Source organism: Anser cygnoides, chromosome 1, assembly GCF_040182565.1.
Source record: "Anser cygnoides isolate HZ-2024a breed goose chromosome 1, Taihu_goose_T2T_genome, whole genome shotgun sequence".
Lineage (NCBI taxonomy): Eukaryota > Metazoa > Chordata > Aves > Anseriformes > Anatidae > Anser > Anser cygnoides.
In genome coordinates this window covers 105,216,120-105,229,519 of record NC_089873.1, presented here as the reverse complement: position 1 = coordinate 105,229,519, position 13,400 = coordinate 105,216,120, and the positions used below count along the sequence as shown (strand labels likewise).

Here is a 13,400-nt window from a genome sequence, read left to right as displayed (position 1 = left end):
ATCACAAACTGGTTTTGTTGTTGTTGTTGTTGAAAAATATTTTACTGTCCAGTTGATTTGAACAGGATACGAGCATACTCATGATGGCAGGTCATGTTCCAGATAAAAATTATCAGTGTGCAAGGTGTACATTTACTTTTTTTTTTTTTTTTTAAAGAAAGAAGTATCTAGTTTCCTTCCGTTTTACAGACATCTAAACATTTCTTTTGACCTAACATGGTGTGATAGGTGGGAGGAGGCCAGAAAGGATGTCATACAGGGTACTTACTCCTTCAATGAGTCCATTTTGATTGCAGATCTGAAGACATTTCTTCAAAATGGCAAGTGAGGTGATTTATGCAGAGGTATCACCTGAGGAAAGAATGCGTTTTACTTCACAAAATTCAGACACAGGTAACAAATGGTCATCTTAATATTACTTACTTTTTCTTTGTTCAGTGACACATTCTTAAATCTTTCATTCTTTCTTTGAACGGAAACATTCATAAGAAGATGAAGTCTTGTTAAAAGCATTTTTAAGAATATTAGTATCTATCTATTACATATCCATTTGCTTGGAAATTTTTTTCTTATTAGTAGAAGGAAAATTGAATTCTAGCAAAAGTAAAGACTGACCTCTAAAATCCCACTCTGGATTTCAATAGTATAGCTAAAAAGTGCTGTTTCTGAATTGCATTAACAATTAGAAATTCAAGATATTAATACAAATTATTGAAAACTCATTGGCAGTTACAGTGCAGTGATGACACTGAGATTTTCTCTCCTGTAGTATATATTTTACTTTGATTAATTTTCTTAGACACCAGAAATAATTTTAAATTGTAAAACAATAGGTCTTTCTTCCTTACTTTTGTTTCATTCTTTCTTTCTCTCTGTCTGTCTCTGTTTTTCTTTCTCTTCTGCAAGTTAAATGTTGAGAAAAACAGAAGTCAATAATCAGTAGAAGTTTCTATAATTTTCAAAATTTAGTCATGTGTACGACCTATTGATGTCTGCTACTATAAAACTACATTACTTTAAAAATATTTTTTTCAAGAAATAAAGTGACAAAGATATCCATTAATGGATATACCTCATGTTTTTAAAACAAAAATATCGAGTTTTTTGTTTGTTTATTTGTTTGTTTTAATTCCTGATCAAAAACCAGATCTTTGCTAGTTAAAAAATAAGTATGGACACATTATTTAATATTATATTTAGAGATCATAGTACGAAAGGCAAATGTATATTGAATATGCTAGCAAAGCAACTTTTATTCTATAAAAATAAGTTTTGTAGATTCACTTCTTGGTACACAGTTCTAAAAGCATCTGTATCAGTGCAATGTCTTCATCTTTCATATGTTAACTCAGTTTGTCTCTTAGACTATATGGTCACAACCAGTTCACTGCAGAAGTGCTGAACTGCCAGGATAATTCCCAGTGTGGAATTACCCTGTAAGTACTTATTGGAGGTGTACTCACACATCCAATACATCTGTACAAAATGTTTCAAAAATTGAGAGCATAAAAGTCTGTTCCATCTTTTTTTGTTTGTTTGTTTCATCAACTAACATTATCCTTTAAAACTCATTTTAATGTTTTTATTATTGTTGTAATTTTTACTGCTTTCACACAGTTTCTAATATACTTCAGAATATATGCTTAAAAAATTGCTTTTATATATATATATCCTGAGAGCCCTCTAATGCAATAACATAATTCTGAAATTTGCCAGTATTAGGTTATTGGACAGGCAGAACCTAATTTTTTTACCTTAAAATATATATATATATATATACGGCCAATTATGAGGCCAACTAAGTAATCAAATTTCAGGCAAAATGTTTTTTCTTACCCTTTAGAGTATGACGGCATGACATTTACCTTTTCGTAATATTTTTGAAAAATCTTTGCTGTTGTAACACCAATATCCTTGTCACTTCTGTGAATGTTGCATCCCTTTTGGTCTCCTAATAAATTATTTACTTTAATAACTTCCTAAAACAATTACTTCTACAGGCTGATTCTAATATCTTGCCTGAAGAAATACTTTAAATCAGTCTTGAATTTGCCTCCTATTGTTAGTGTGTCCTAGTGCGACGAAGTGAAAAAACATCCAATCTATTTAACTAAGATTTTTCTTTCGTGTTATAATGAGAATGTACATAACATCCATACTCATTACACATTCTTCCCATTTTCCATTTATACATGTGCTCAATTGCTTTCACCAATTAGAACACCAGTGCAGGAAACTGTGGTCCTCGTCTTGCCAGGTGCTGTGAGCTGTTTTGACTCCTTGGCTTTTGTGTGAGAAAGATGGTGAATTTAATATGAGAGCTATTTGATAATGCTTGGTATTAACATGCTTTAGATTCAACATTTTTCATAAGCCTAAGGCAGATCTGGCACACTGAGGAGGTTGTTTTTCTTTAGTCAAAAGTTTGGTATTTGCCATGCTACAGTGAGCTCAGAGCAGTTGAGTTCACTCTCAGCCACCTGCCTGACAAGGTGCAAAGGAAGCAGCTGCTGTCTTACTCCATGTATATTTTACTTTAGATCACTAATATATCAAGACCTGGAAAAGGCCAAAGTTGTTCCTACAAGACTGGAATGATAGTTTAGACCTGCAAAGAAAAGGGGTTTCATACTGCCCTGCCTCTGAGCATTTTTTGACTTACGGACTTCACAGTTTGTGCTGTCTTATCTGATTACAGAGCTTTAAGTCTGGCCTACTTCCCTGTGGCCACTATGCACATCTCCTGCAAGTCTGCACCCAGCTTCTCCTCTCCCTCCCTTCAACCCCCTTCATCACCTGCACTGCTGCGTTGAGTTTTTGCATGTGGTGGCAAGAGCTTTTAATCTTCACTTTGCTGGACTCATCCTACATTTTGCCCTGCTTACATTTGAATTTGATCATCTTCCCCATGGCACTTCAATGAAAAATCTCTTTGATTTCTCTCTTGAGAAAAAAAATAAATAAATAAATTTCAGCAAGCAAATTTGATGTACAGAGCTCGTGGGAAATAAGGCAAAAGATGCAGTAGTAGGCAATCTACAAGTAGGCAATCTACAAAAGTAGGCAATCTACAAGGTTGTGTGTTGAAACAAACCAAAAAAAAAAAAAAAGCTCCTTCCTTCCTTCCTTCCTTCCTTCCTTCCTTCCTTCCTTCCTTCCTTCTTTCCCTCCTTCTTTTCCTCCCTCCCTCCCTCCTCCCTCCCTCCCTCCCTTCCTTCCTTCCTTCCTTCCACTGCCACATCTACAGAAAACTGCTGGGGTCTGTCAAGCATGTCCCACCACCCTCCACTTTCCCTCTCCCTCTTACTCTGATTTCACAATCTTGCTTATTTGGGACAATGGGCTTGTGGAGACTTTGGGCAGTGAGATATCTTCCAGGTGTTCCTCTAACAGCACTGTGAATATGACGCAGCTAGAGGACATGGCAGAAGTAGACATCAAGACTGCCTTGAGCGCAATGTCTAGCACCTGTCTCTGGATTTCTAATTGCTGAAAGATGCTCTGCTTTTAAAGTGATAGTGGAAAAGATCTCCTCTGTTATGCAGATGCCAGCTTAAGCATCCATAGATAATTACAATCAAGTGTAGGCAAATTCTCCAAAGATAAGAAGAGCAATGATTTTTCTCTTGGTATTAAGGCACAGCAACCTGAGAAAATGACCCTCTTTCTTAGGAAAATGAATGTCTGCTGTTGAAAATCCTGCCAAGTCCTTTTCCAGCCCAACTTGCATTATTGTTAGCAAATCCACCCAGGTTATCAAACATTCTTGATAATACAGCAGATGGGTATTGTCCGCTGTTGAGGCTGAGAGGCCGTAAGTGAAAGAAGGGACTGTGCAGTTTGTCAGGCAATCCCATGCCTTTGGATAAACCCACCCTGACAACATTTTATTAGTCCCATTGGTCTTAAAAATCTTGAAACACATTTTTTAATGGTTGCAACCATGAGTGTCACAACCATGCTAGTGGTTAACAGAGCAATTGAGGGTTTGCTACTGACTCACCACCAGATACAGAACAGGAAGACTTCCCTCCACCATGTCATTCTTGAAAACCTAGTGTCATACAGTGCCATAGCAAATGCTAGAGTGTTTACCACAGGATCCATGCATAACAAGAGGCAATCCTTCTGTGTATGGAAAAGATGTCTCTCAATAACAGACAAGCCATGGCTTATTTTGCTTAAATGTTCTCTGTCTCGAGGCAGTTCTTTCGGTGCAGCCAATACCTCCAAGCAGTCTGGAGATGCTAAGTGGTTTTCAGAAGGAATGGGTGCATGCTCTGAGGCACAAGGACAAGAAAGAAGACTTCTTCCTGATATGCAAACACAGTCTGATCAAGTGTAAGGACGGAGGAGTTTTTTTACAAAATAATTCCTAAAAATAGATTTCTTAAAACAAGGATGGTCTGGGAAGCTCTCTATCTGATGAGCAGCTGAGCAGCTGGCAAACTGAAAAAAAAAAAAAAAAAAAGGAAGAAGAATGACAAGTAACACTTGGAAGAGACAGAGAAGAAACAGTATCTGGAGGAAAATCAGTTGTTCCCTGTGGTTTCTAAACTTCATTACAACAAATAAGATAAATGTTCACAATGATAGAAAGACCTGTTCCATTGTCTTGGTTTGTGAAACAGTGACTTCTAAGCCAAGAGGAATGCGTATCTCAGCTAAGTGGAGATGACTGCTCCACTGCGCGCAAAGAGAGTGGCCATGCCAGTTCTGCAGCAATTATGGAAAGCTTCTCTTGTAAACAACTCTTAGTCAAGAAAAGCAAATGCCAAGAGCACTGATGTAAGAGAAGAGGGCCTCCTCTCTTCTCAAGTGAGAATGGTCATAAATTAGCAAAGTAATAAAGATTCAGATAAGTCTATTGTTAATTCTTCTCCCTCAAGTTTCTGTCTCCTGTGACTAAGAACAGGAAAGAAAAAGAAAGAAAGAAAGAAAGAAAGAAAGAAAGAAAGAAAGAAAGAAAGAAAGAAAGAAAGAAAGAAAGAAAGAAAGAAAGAAAGAAAGAAAGAAAGAAAGAAAGAAAGAAAGAAAGAAAGAAAGAGAAAGAAAGAAAGAAAGAAAGAGGAAGGGAGGAAGGGAGGAAGGGAGGAAGGGAGGAAGGGAGGAAGGAAGGAAGGAAGGAAGGAAGGAAGGAAGGAAGGAAGGAAGGAAGGAAGGAAGGAAGGGAGGGAGGAAGGAAGGAAGGAAGGAAGGAAGGAAGGAAGGAAGGAAGAAGCTTTTGGACTACTCTGGATGAGAATTAACTGCAGCCAGGCTTCCCTTTCATGTTTTTGAAGAGAAAGTTAAATTAATGGTTTGTACTGAAAAATCTGTGCTCTGTCTGCCGTGGTGCCTACCAGCAATTCATTAAAACCTCATTTAAATACTTGAAAGAATGAACCTGAGGAAGAAAAATCTGTGGATGAAAAGAAAATAGTGTGAAATAATAAGCTTATATTTTACATGATGAATTGTTAGAAATGATGTTTAATCCATAAGGGACTGTAAAATAGCTTGTCTCTACGCACATGCAGTACAGCATAGCTTTGTTCCCCTAGGAGCTGTGCTCCTCTGTGTGAAAGAAGCTGTAGAAAACAGGCATGCTTCATATCCATGTGCAAGATCTGAATTCACTAGGAAGAAAAAGTTTACTGAGAAATAAAGAAAAAAATAATAATTTAGCCAAAAAGCAAACAAACAAAACTAAACTAACTTGCCATTGATTAGCTTTTACTTAAAGACTGACAGAAAGTATACATGTGGATAGCATACGGAATAAAAAGAAAAAAAAATAGAATTTATAATAGAGTACTTCAGCATGTGATAACAGTTCCTTCAGTTCCTTTTTAATTTTTCTAAAATTTAATAACTGAATAACATCTTTTGGATTTTTTTGGAAAACTGTACAACAGGACAGTAAGTTGCATGAGCTCTTGTGTTACTTTCTTTTTGGCAAATTCATCCAGTGACACAGAAAAAAAAAAAAAGTGCAAATAACCTCTAGTGTGTGCTTTTGCTCTTACCATTTTCTCCAAGCAGGTCTGATGCTGCAGGGTACTGGGTCTGATGAGAACTGCGAGATTTGGCCTCAGGCAGTTCCTCTAACTGTAGCACTTTTTTTTGTCTTTGCAGGTGATCAGATCACCTATGCTGAGGTGAAAGTGAAATGGAAATCTGACAACTCCAACAATACATCCACGTCTACACATACAAGTATGGCAATACAGCAGGAAATTTATATCTTTCTCATTAAATGTTATCCTCTTTGTATACCGTTTATTATTAATTACATATTACACGTAATGGAAGAGTTACTTGGTGCTAGGTTTCCAGAGATGTAGGTATGATTTAGGCAAATTTAAAAACCATCAAAGATTTTCCCTGTTGCTCGTTACCCCTGCCTGGAGGCTGACGGTGAGTGTTTACAAAGTTAGCATGTGCAGCCACGGGTTCCCATCCCAGGTTTTGTTTCGGCCAAGCTTCTTGTCCCTCTGCCACAGCTAAGCCTACAAGGATTTATGGCACCCCTGTCCCTTGCATTAGGGTGCCTCTGCGGCTCAGTCCAGCAAATCTTTTTCTTGTGTCAGTGCTTGACTGGGTGGATCGCACCAGGGAGTAAGTGATGGTCTGAGGGCATGGTGGTGCAGACATATTTGCGTCCCTGCTGCTCACTGCAAGGAGCTCTGGAGCACACTGGCTGCATCTGCACAGCAGAATGCCTGGCCCCCTCTTTCCCTTAGGCCCCATGAGATCTTTTTCATTGTGATGTTGGTGGATATGCCTGAATTTAAAAGGCTGTGCTGCACATTGCCAAAGTATGTTGGTTTTGTTTGGTTTTGTTTTTCTGTTCAGTTTTTTTTTTTTCCTGTGGTTTGGTTTGTGTTTTTTTTTCTGGGGGGGGGGGGGGGGGGGGGTGCGTCTTGATTTTGTTGCTGTTGTTGTTCGTTGGGTTGGGTTGGTTTTTGTTTGTTTGTTTTACTGTAGGGCACAGAATACATTTCAGCATGTTGCTGGGAACATAATGAGGGTTCTCACATAGACCATGACAATATCCATTGGGGATTGTGCTAGAGATCAGTTCTGGGGAGAGGAAGTAAAGTTTGGCACTGTCCATGTCTGCACCATTGAATGTTCTGTGAAATATGGCCAGGTTTCTTCCGAGAAGGAAACAGTTTTTTCATCCCAGGAGGATCCCAGAAGCAAATGTATATGCACCTTGCAGGCCAGGTGGCCCACTGGAGGTCTAGGATCTGACGCAGAATGGGTAGCAGAATAATTGCTTTCCCATGCCTCTAGCAAGTAGATAAACAACACAGCAACTCCCCACCCTTTCAGCAGACAAATAGCCCACTTTTCCAGGGTATGGGACAGTATTACTTTCCATCTTTTCTGCAGATGATTTTGATCCTGAGGGGTTGCTCAGAACATGTGGTTAAAATTATTTTGCAATGGCAAGCTCTATGTTCTTATTAGCAACAATTTCTGTGTATGTTTTTTCATTTCCAAATGCATTTAGAGAGAATAAACAAGTCCGCAATATTATTTAAATTGGAGAAATTGAGTTAATTTTAGAAAGTGATAGCTAATTAGGTTTTGAACAGTTATTTAATAAGTTCGGATAACTTGTGTCTGATCTTTTCTGAAGTGAAAATTTTAAGATGCATTAAAATATTTTTTTTTAATCAGTGAGACCAGCCCTAAAACAAAATTTGGCTTTGCAAAGAAAAATAATATAGGAGTTTTAACTCACATGTACTTGTATGAGGTTAAAACAAATAAGAGAAGGAAAGAAAATATTGCATTCATGCATTGCAGAAGAACATTAAGATATTTATAGAAAAAATGTTAGCTGCAGAAAATGCTAAGTGAGAACAAATGTTTCCATTGCTGGTTTAATTTTGCCTTACCGCAGGGAAAAAGAAACTGACAGTTTTAGAAGGTGTTTCTGATTAACGGTTCCAGTCAGGCAGAAAAGACAGTGGACCAAATGCAGTTTCAGTCCTGCTGATATAAAGGCAAAATCAATTTGCTGGCTTTCTTTAAATTCCCTCTGATTTTTTTTTTTATTTTTATTTTTTTTTGCCACAGAAGTTGTGACTGGATTGCAGCATTAAAAGTATTGTAAGTGATGCAGTGTATGGCTTTGATATATCATCATATTCTGTTTGCTGACTGCCTTTTTATACTCCAGTCCTCGCTTTCTTTCTCGCCTTCTCTGATTCTGCCTAGTCTACCCATATTTCCAAGTTTGCACAATTTGGTTCTAGAACTATCAAAATCCAGGCAAAATGCTATAGGTGACCTTTGTGCCTTCACATTTTTCACTGAAACCTCTTTAAAAGTCACAGAAATCAGGTGTTTCTTCTAATTCTCATTTAGATCTTTATTATTATTATTATTATTATACAGATTGGTCTGGAAAGTGGGAAGGGATAGGGATCAGAAGAACACAGGCACAGAGATGCTGGACAGGGTTACAGTGGAAGCAGAAAATAATGGATGGCAGGGATTTAACAACTAATTAAACATGTATTTCTTTGGAGTGCTTAAAAAGGGTGGTAAGAGCCTACCTGGAAAAAGCAGCCTGTAAATTTCCAAATTACCTGTGAAAACTTTTTCCAAAAGCTGGAATGGGAATGTCATGATTTCCTTCTGGGTCTTCAGCTGTGTAACCTCAGAATAATAACCCCATGCTAGCACTAACATTATGAGTCATTCTCCCAGGGAAACTCCGGGACAGAACATCCGGATATACTGCAGAGCAAGAAGCACTGTCAGAGCTGTGCAATAGCAGCAGGTAAACTGCACGGCAAGGCAAGCAGTGCTGGCAAAGCTGTGCGTGGTTTCAGAAACGTCACATTTTCAGGCATCTTCTTAAGAGCTATCATGATCAAAACTAGAACTGACCAGGTTCTTCTGACACTGAAAATGTGAATTCATATATAAACATAAAAAAAATAAGGCTTTATTTTCACTTAATAACTAAAATTATAACTAAAACTAATAATAACATTTTCTAGAACAAGAATTAGCTAATACAAATACATTTACCTGGAAAACAACAAACAAACAAACAAAACAAACAAAACAACAATAACAACAACAACACTTTCAATTGCATGTATTGCATCTGCAGCACAGACTGATGATATCCTCCAACATTTCCTGTTGGGGGCTTAGCTAAAGTGATTTTGTATGCTAGCTAACTGACTTTTTAAATTTATTTTTTTCTTTCTGGGAACAAAACTTAACTTGAAACAAAACTTCAGTTGCTTCTGGCTGTTGTGAGACCCTTCTTCCTTTTCTCTTCAGCAGTGGCCTGCTATGAGAGCAAACACTGGTGTTACTTTGCCATCATCCTGTACTTTGTTGCAGTGATTCTGCTCATCTGTGTGATCCTTTTAGCTGTGAAATGTAATAATTCCTGAGGCAGATGGTGCAGTCCAGTTAACAAACACAGTAAGACATTTTTATCCTTATCTGTATTTTCATACAATATGTTCACATTTATCAGAAGAGGTGCAAGGAAGCATTCTACCCGTATGATAAAGTCTCTGCCACACATTCAGCCAGCCATCAACTCACAATCACACTCGATAAAATCTAGCTTCTTGCTGCTGATGCACAGTGCACTTAACTGGGCACATTTTAATACCCAAGAGCTTTGCCAGAACTGCCTGTCAGAGCAAGTCTTGGATCTGCTTCATCACTTAACCATAGTTGTCTCCCAGCTGGGGAGGGAAATAACCCCACCAGCAGGCCATGAAGTGAAAAAAATAATAAAAAAAAAAAATGGCTGGTGCAGCTAGAGGTGATTCCCACAACTGCTGTCCAGGTGGACATTAACAGGGATCTAGTGAAGTGGCTTGAGACAAACAAGCCGTGTTTATCAGTCTGGGGTTTGAAAGAAGCCAGAAGAACAATTGTCCAATTCAGACTAGGAATGGCAGGGAACAGCCCTCCAGAGAAAATCCTCCCATTCACATCCAGTGCTCCTAGAGCCCTCTGTGGGCAGCTTTGAAAAGGCAATGCCTCCTCTGGGACAGGGTGGCTGACATGGTACACGTGGAGGGAAAGATACAAACATTGTAAGCATCTGTGCCTGTCTCATGTTAGAGCTTTTGGGGGATCTTTTGGGAAATCTTTTAGTAAAAGAACACTGCATGGAAAACAGACCTAGTATTAAGACACAGATTCACTTCTTGTAGAGCTACAAAGTGTTTAATCGCTCCTCCAGATCACTCCCCTTGGCGGCTGTCACCACCTCAGAACCTGTGCCAGGAGCAGTGTCCCTGTCACTGAGCAATGTCCCCCTCACTGTGTCTCCCTAGTCATATTTGCACTACCACACCTCCATCCCAAGGCATGGCACATTTACCTGTGGTCCCCATGATGCCCAGGTTACTGCCCTCCCGTTACTCACGAGGACACTCACAGCAGGTTGAACTTCACTAAGATATTCTATTAGCTTTTGTCTTTTTATTTCCAGGTAAGTCAGAACAGGAAGGCTCTGCTTCTTCAACAAAACAAGACATGAAGTTTGTTTATTTTTACATTATCTTCTCTGAATAGACTTCTATGAAAGAAGACATGCTGCCAGACTGACCACTCTTCAGTTACTTCTTCCAGGATTTTCATTAAATGCCTCCATATGTGGACAAAATATATTATATATTATTAATATAATAATGCCGGCAAGCATCTCACTATATCAGTGCATGTAACAAGGCGCAGACTCAAGCTGCTGCATCAAACGTTGGATCTGGGTCTTCTGTAGACAACGCAAATGACCAGGTAGACCCATTTGGAACATCACTTTTATTTCACACCTGACTTGATTTTGCCGTAATTTGCATGTAGATAAGCTTTTAGATTTCAATATGCTGAAGTGCAAAAATGCATGGATAAAACAAGGAATGCAAATGGTTGCCCTAAACTTATTTTTTTTTCCAAGTCTAGACCTACATGTGTTTTTTCTTCCTCTGACAGACTTCTGGTGGGATTTATTAAAGGTGCAAGGAACTTAAATGTTTAGCAGAGAAGTCTCAGTCTCATTCCCCCACTGGCTTGAGTAAAATTATTCTGTTCTGCTTGTCCAGAGGAGTATCTCACCGATTTACAATATGTTGTTTCTGTCTTGGAGCAGCAATTCATTTTTGTTTTGTTTTGATTTTTTTCTTCCCCAAATGCTGTAGCTTCAGTTAAATCAGAACCCTCCACTGGAACTAAACCACTTCAGGTTTAAATGTGTTTGTTTGAAATTATTATTTTGGTGTCTGTTTTTACATTATTTTGAATTTTCATTGGTTCTGTTATAATTCCTCTGAACAGGCTGATAGCAATGATTTGCAGTCCCGAAGTAGGAGGGACTATACAGTGTATCGAATACTTGTAGAATTGTTCCCTGTGTCTAAGCTTATCTGTACTTAGGCAATGTTGTTGCTGTTGATAAGGCACCATGTTTTTATAATATATTCACCAGAAATCAATAAAGATTTAGTAAAGCACTTAGCATGCCAGCATTTGTTCTTATGTTAGTCATACATTTATTAACTGTATGACTGCAACACTTCTGAGCTGTTGTCAGGAAGCGGGGTGCTGATCTAATAAGTACTTTCTAAAGACAGAAGCAGAGCATCAAGTGAATAGTAGAAGAAAATGGTTATGTTTTTCTTGAGATCATGTTGCTTGCCAGGCTGTGGGACAAATCCAGGTCTCTAAATACTAGTGGAGGAATAAAAGTTTAAAAAACAGAGATAATAAAAGAAGAGGTGGCAGGAGATATTTGGACCTGAAATGGAGCTGCATTTTGTTGTCCTTCACTAGACTGATCTGATTTTAGCCTGAAGGTTCACATAAAATTATCAAATAACCCCTGCAACCAAATTAAATTGTCAACCTAAATAAGTTAGCTCCAGCTTTCTTTGGAAGCGAGAAAAATTCCACAGTCTTTGAAAGCTAAAGTAATGTAGTTTTGTATATATAAAACTTGTTCAATAATAGCAGATACACAGCAGCAGGAGTCATAGTTCCTGGCAATACAAGCTCTACCAAGGAGAAGGTCATCATTTCAGAATGAGCCAGCTTCACAAGGAACTAAGCGCACATCCACCCAGATGCTGCATATGCAAACACAGCAAAGGGAAATGCATTTCAGGACCAATTAGAAACTGCCACTGATTATAAGCCCAACAGGGACTCATGCAGACAACCAGGTCTTCAGCTGCTACAAGCAGATCCCTGGGAATATAAGTGGCAGGTCCTACCATATGGAAGGTAACCACATGTACAACATAGACAACGCAGTAAGAAGCATGCATGTACTGCTCTGTATGCTGCTCGGTAGCTGAAGGAGGGAAATGACTTTGATTAAAATGAGAAGTTGTTAACTTCTAAAAATTGAAGTGACTGTTTTGGGTGTTTACTAAGAATTTGGCACACTTTGCGTTTTTGTGGGTTTGACAATGAGCCCACTATAGTGTTTAAGGCAATTTTAACAAACTTCAGCCTGATTTTCATTCTCACAAGGCAGAGACTATAATTGTGTTCACTGAATTTGGGGGAGTTTGTCAATGTTTACAGTCTATTTAGTGTCTTTGAAATGTTGACATGAAGTATGTTCCTGCTGACGGCTCTTGGCAGACAGAAATATACAGATGATGGATGGGCAGGTGTGCAGCAGGGTCTTGTGGTTCCATGATGAGCTCTAGTTACTTCTTGCCTGTTGGAGCCATGCCAGCTGATGACTCTTCTGAGCCTCATCAGCCTGGTTGCTCTCAGGGACAGCTTGCAATGGTTTCTCATCCTTACAATACTAAGGATATGTATATGGGTGAGAAAGGAAATACCCTTCTCCTTGCATTTGTTTCATGCTCACACATGCCTGCTCTCAAACATAAAGGCAAAATCCTTGTAAGATACAGCTTGAGGGGGAAATGGACTATCTGTCACTGAATTGTTAAAACAAGACTGTCTGGTCATTGATTATATATATAATACTACATGTCTTACACATGACATCTAAAAATTACATCTGACTGTAAATCTGGCTCTAGGGAGCTGTCTTTCTCCTTTGTTTTTGGTCCCTTTCCTTTTCCCTGGAGCTTACCTGATTCCTTTTATTGCATTCTCTCTCCCTGTGGCTTCAGGCACATCTTGGAGCTACAAGTGACATTCATTCCTGCTGTTCTGGCTTGGCCTATTTTTCTGGATTTTCACCCATTCCAGTCAACCCTTGCTGATAAGCACCATCCCTTTTGTTCACAGACACAATAACGCGTATGTGAAGACTGAAGGAGATAATTAAAAGAATGCAAACAAGTCATTAAAAGGATGTCCTTGATAAACCAGCACAGAACAAACATTTTAGGATATCCTTGAAGGCAAATATAATAAAGGTTAGAAGACCAACTAAA

The 13,400-nt window shown here is 38.5% G+C and overlaps 1 long non-coding RNA gene across 1 annotated transcript; it reads left to right on the top strand.

Moving 5' to 3' along the window:
* The first annotated feature begins 214 nt into the window (after positions 1-214).
* Positions 215-11,607, top strand: LOC136786387 (uncharacterized). The gene is made up of 4 exons (XR_010824940.1): positions 215-393; positions 6,118-6,198; positions 9,298-9,444; positions 10,475-11,607. It is a non-coding gene; the product is annotated as an uncharacterized lncRNA (long non-coding RNA).
* Positions 11,608-13,400: the final 1,793 nt, after the last annotated feature.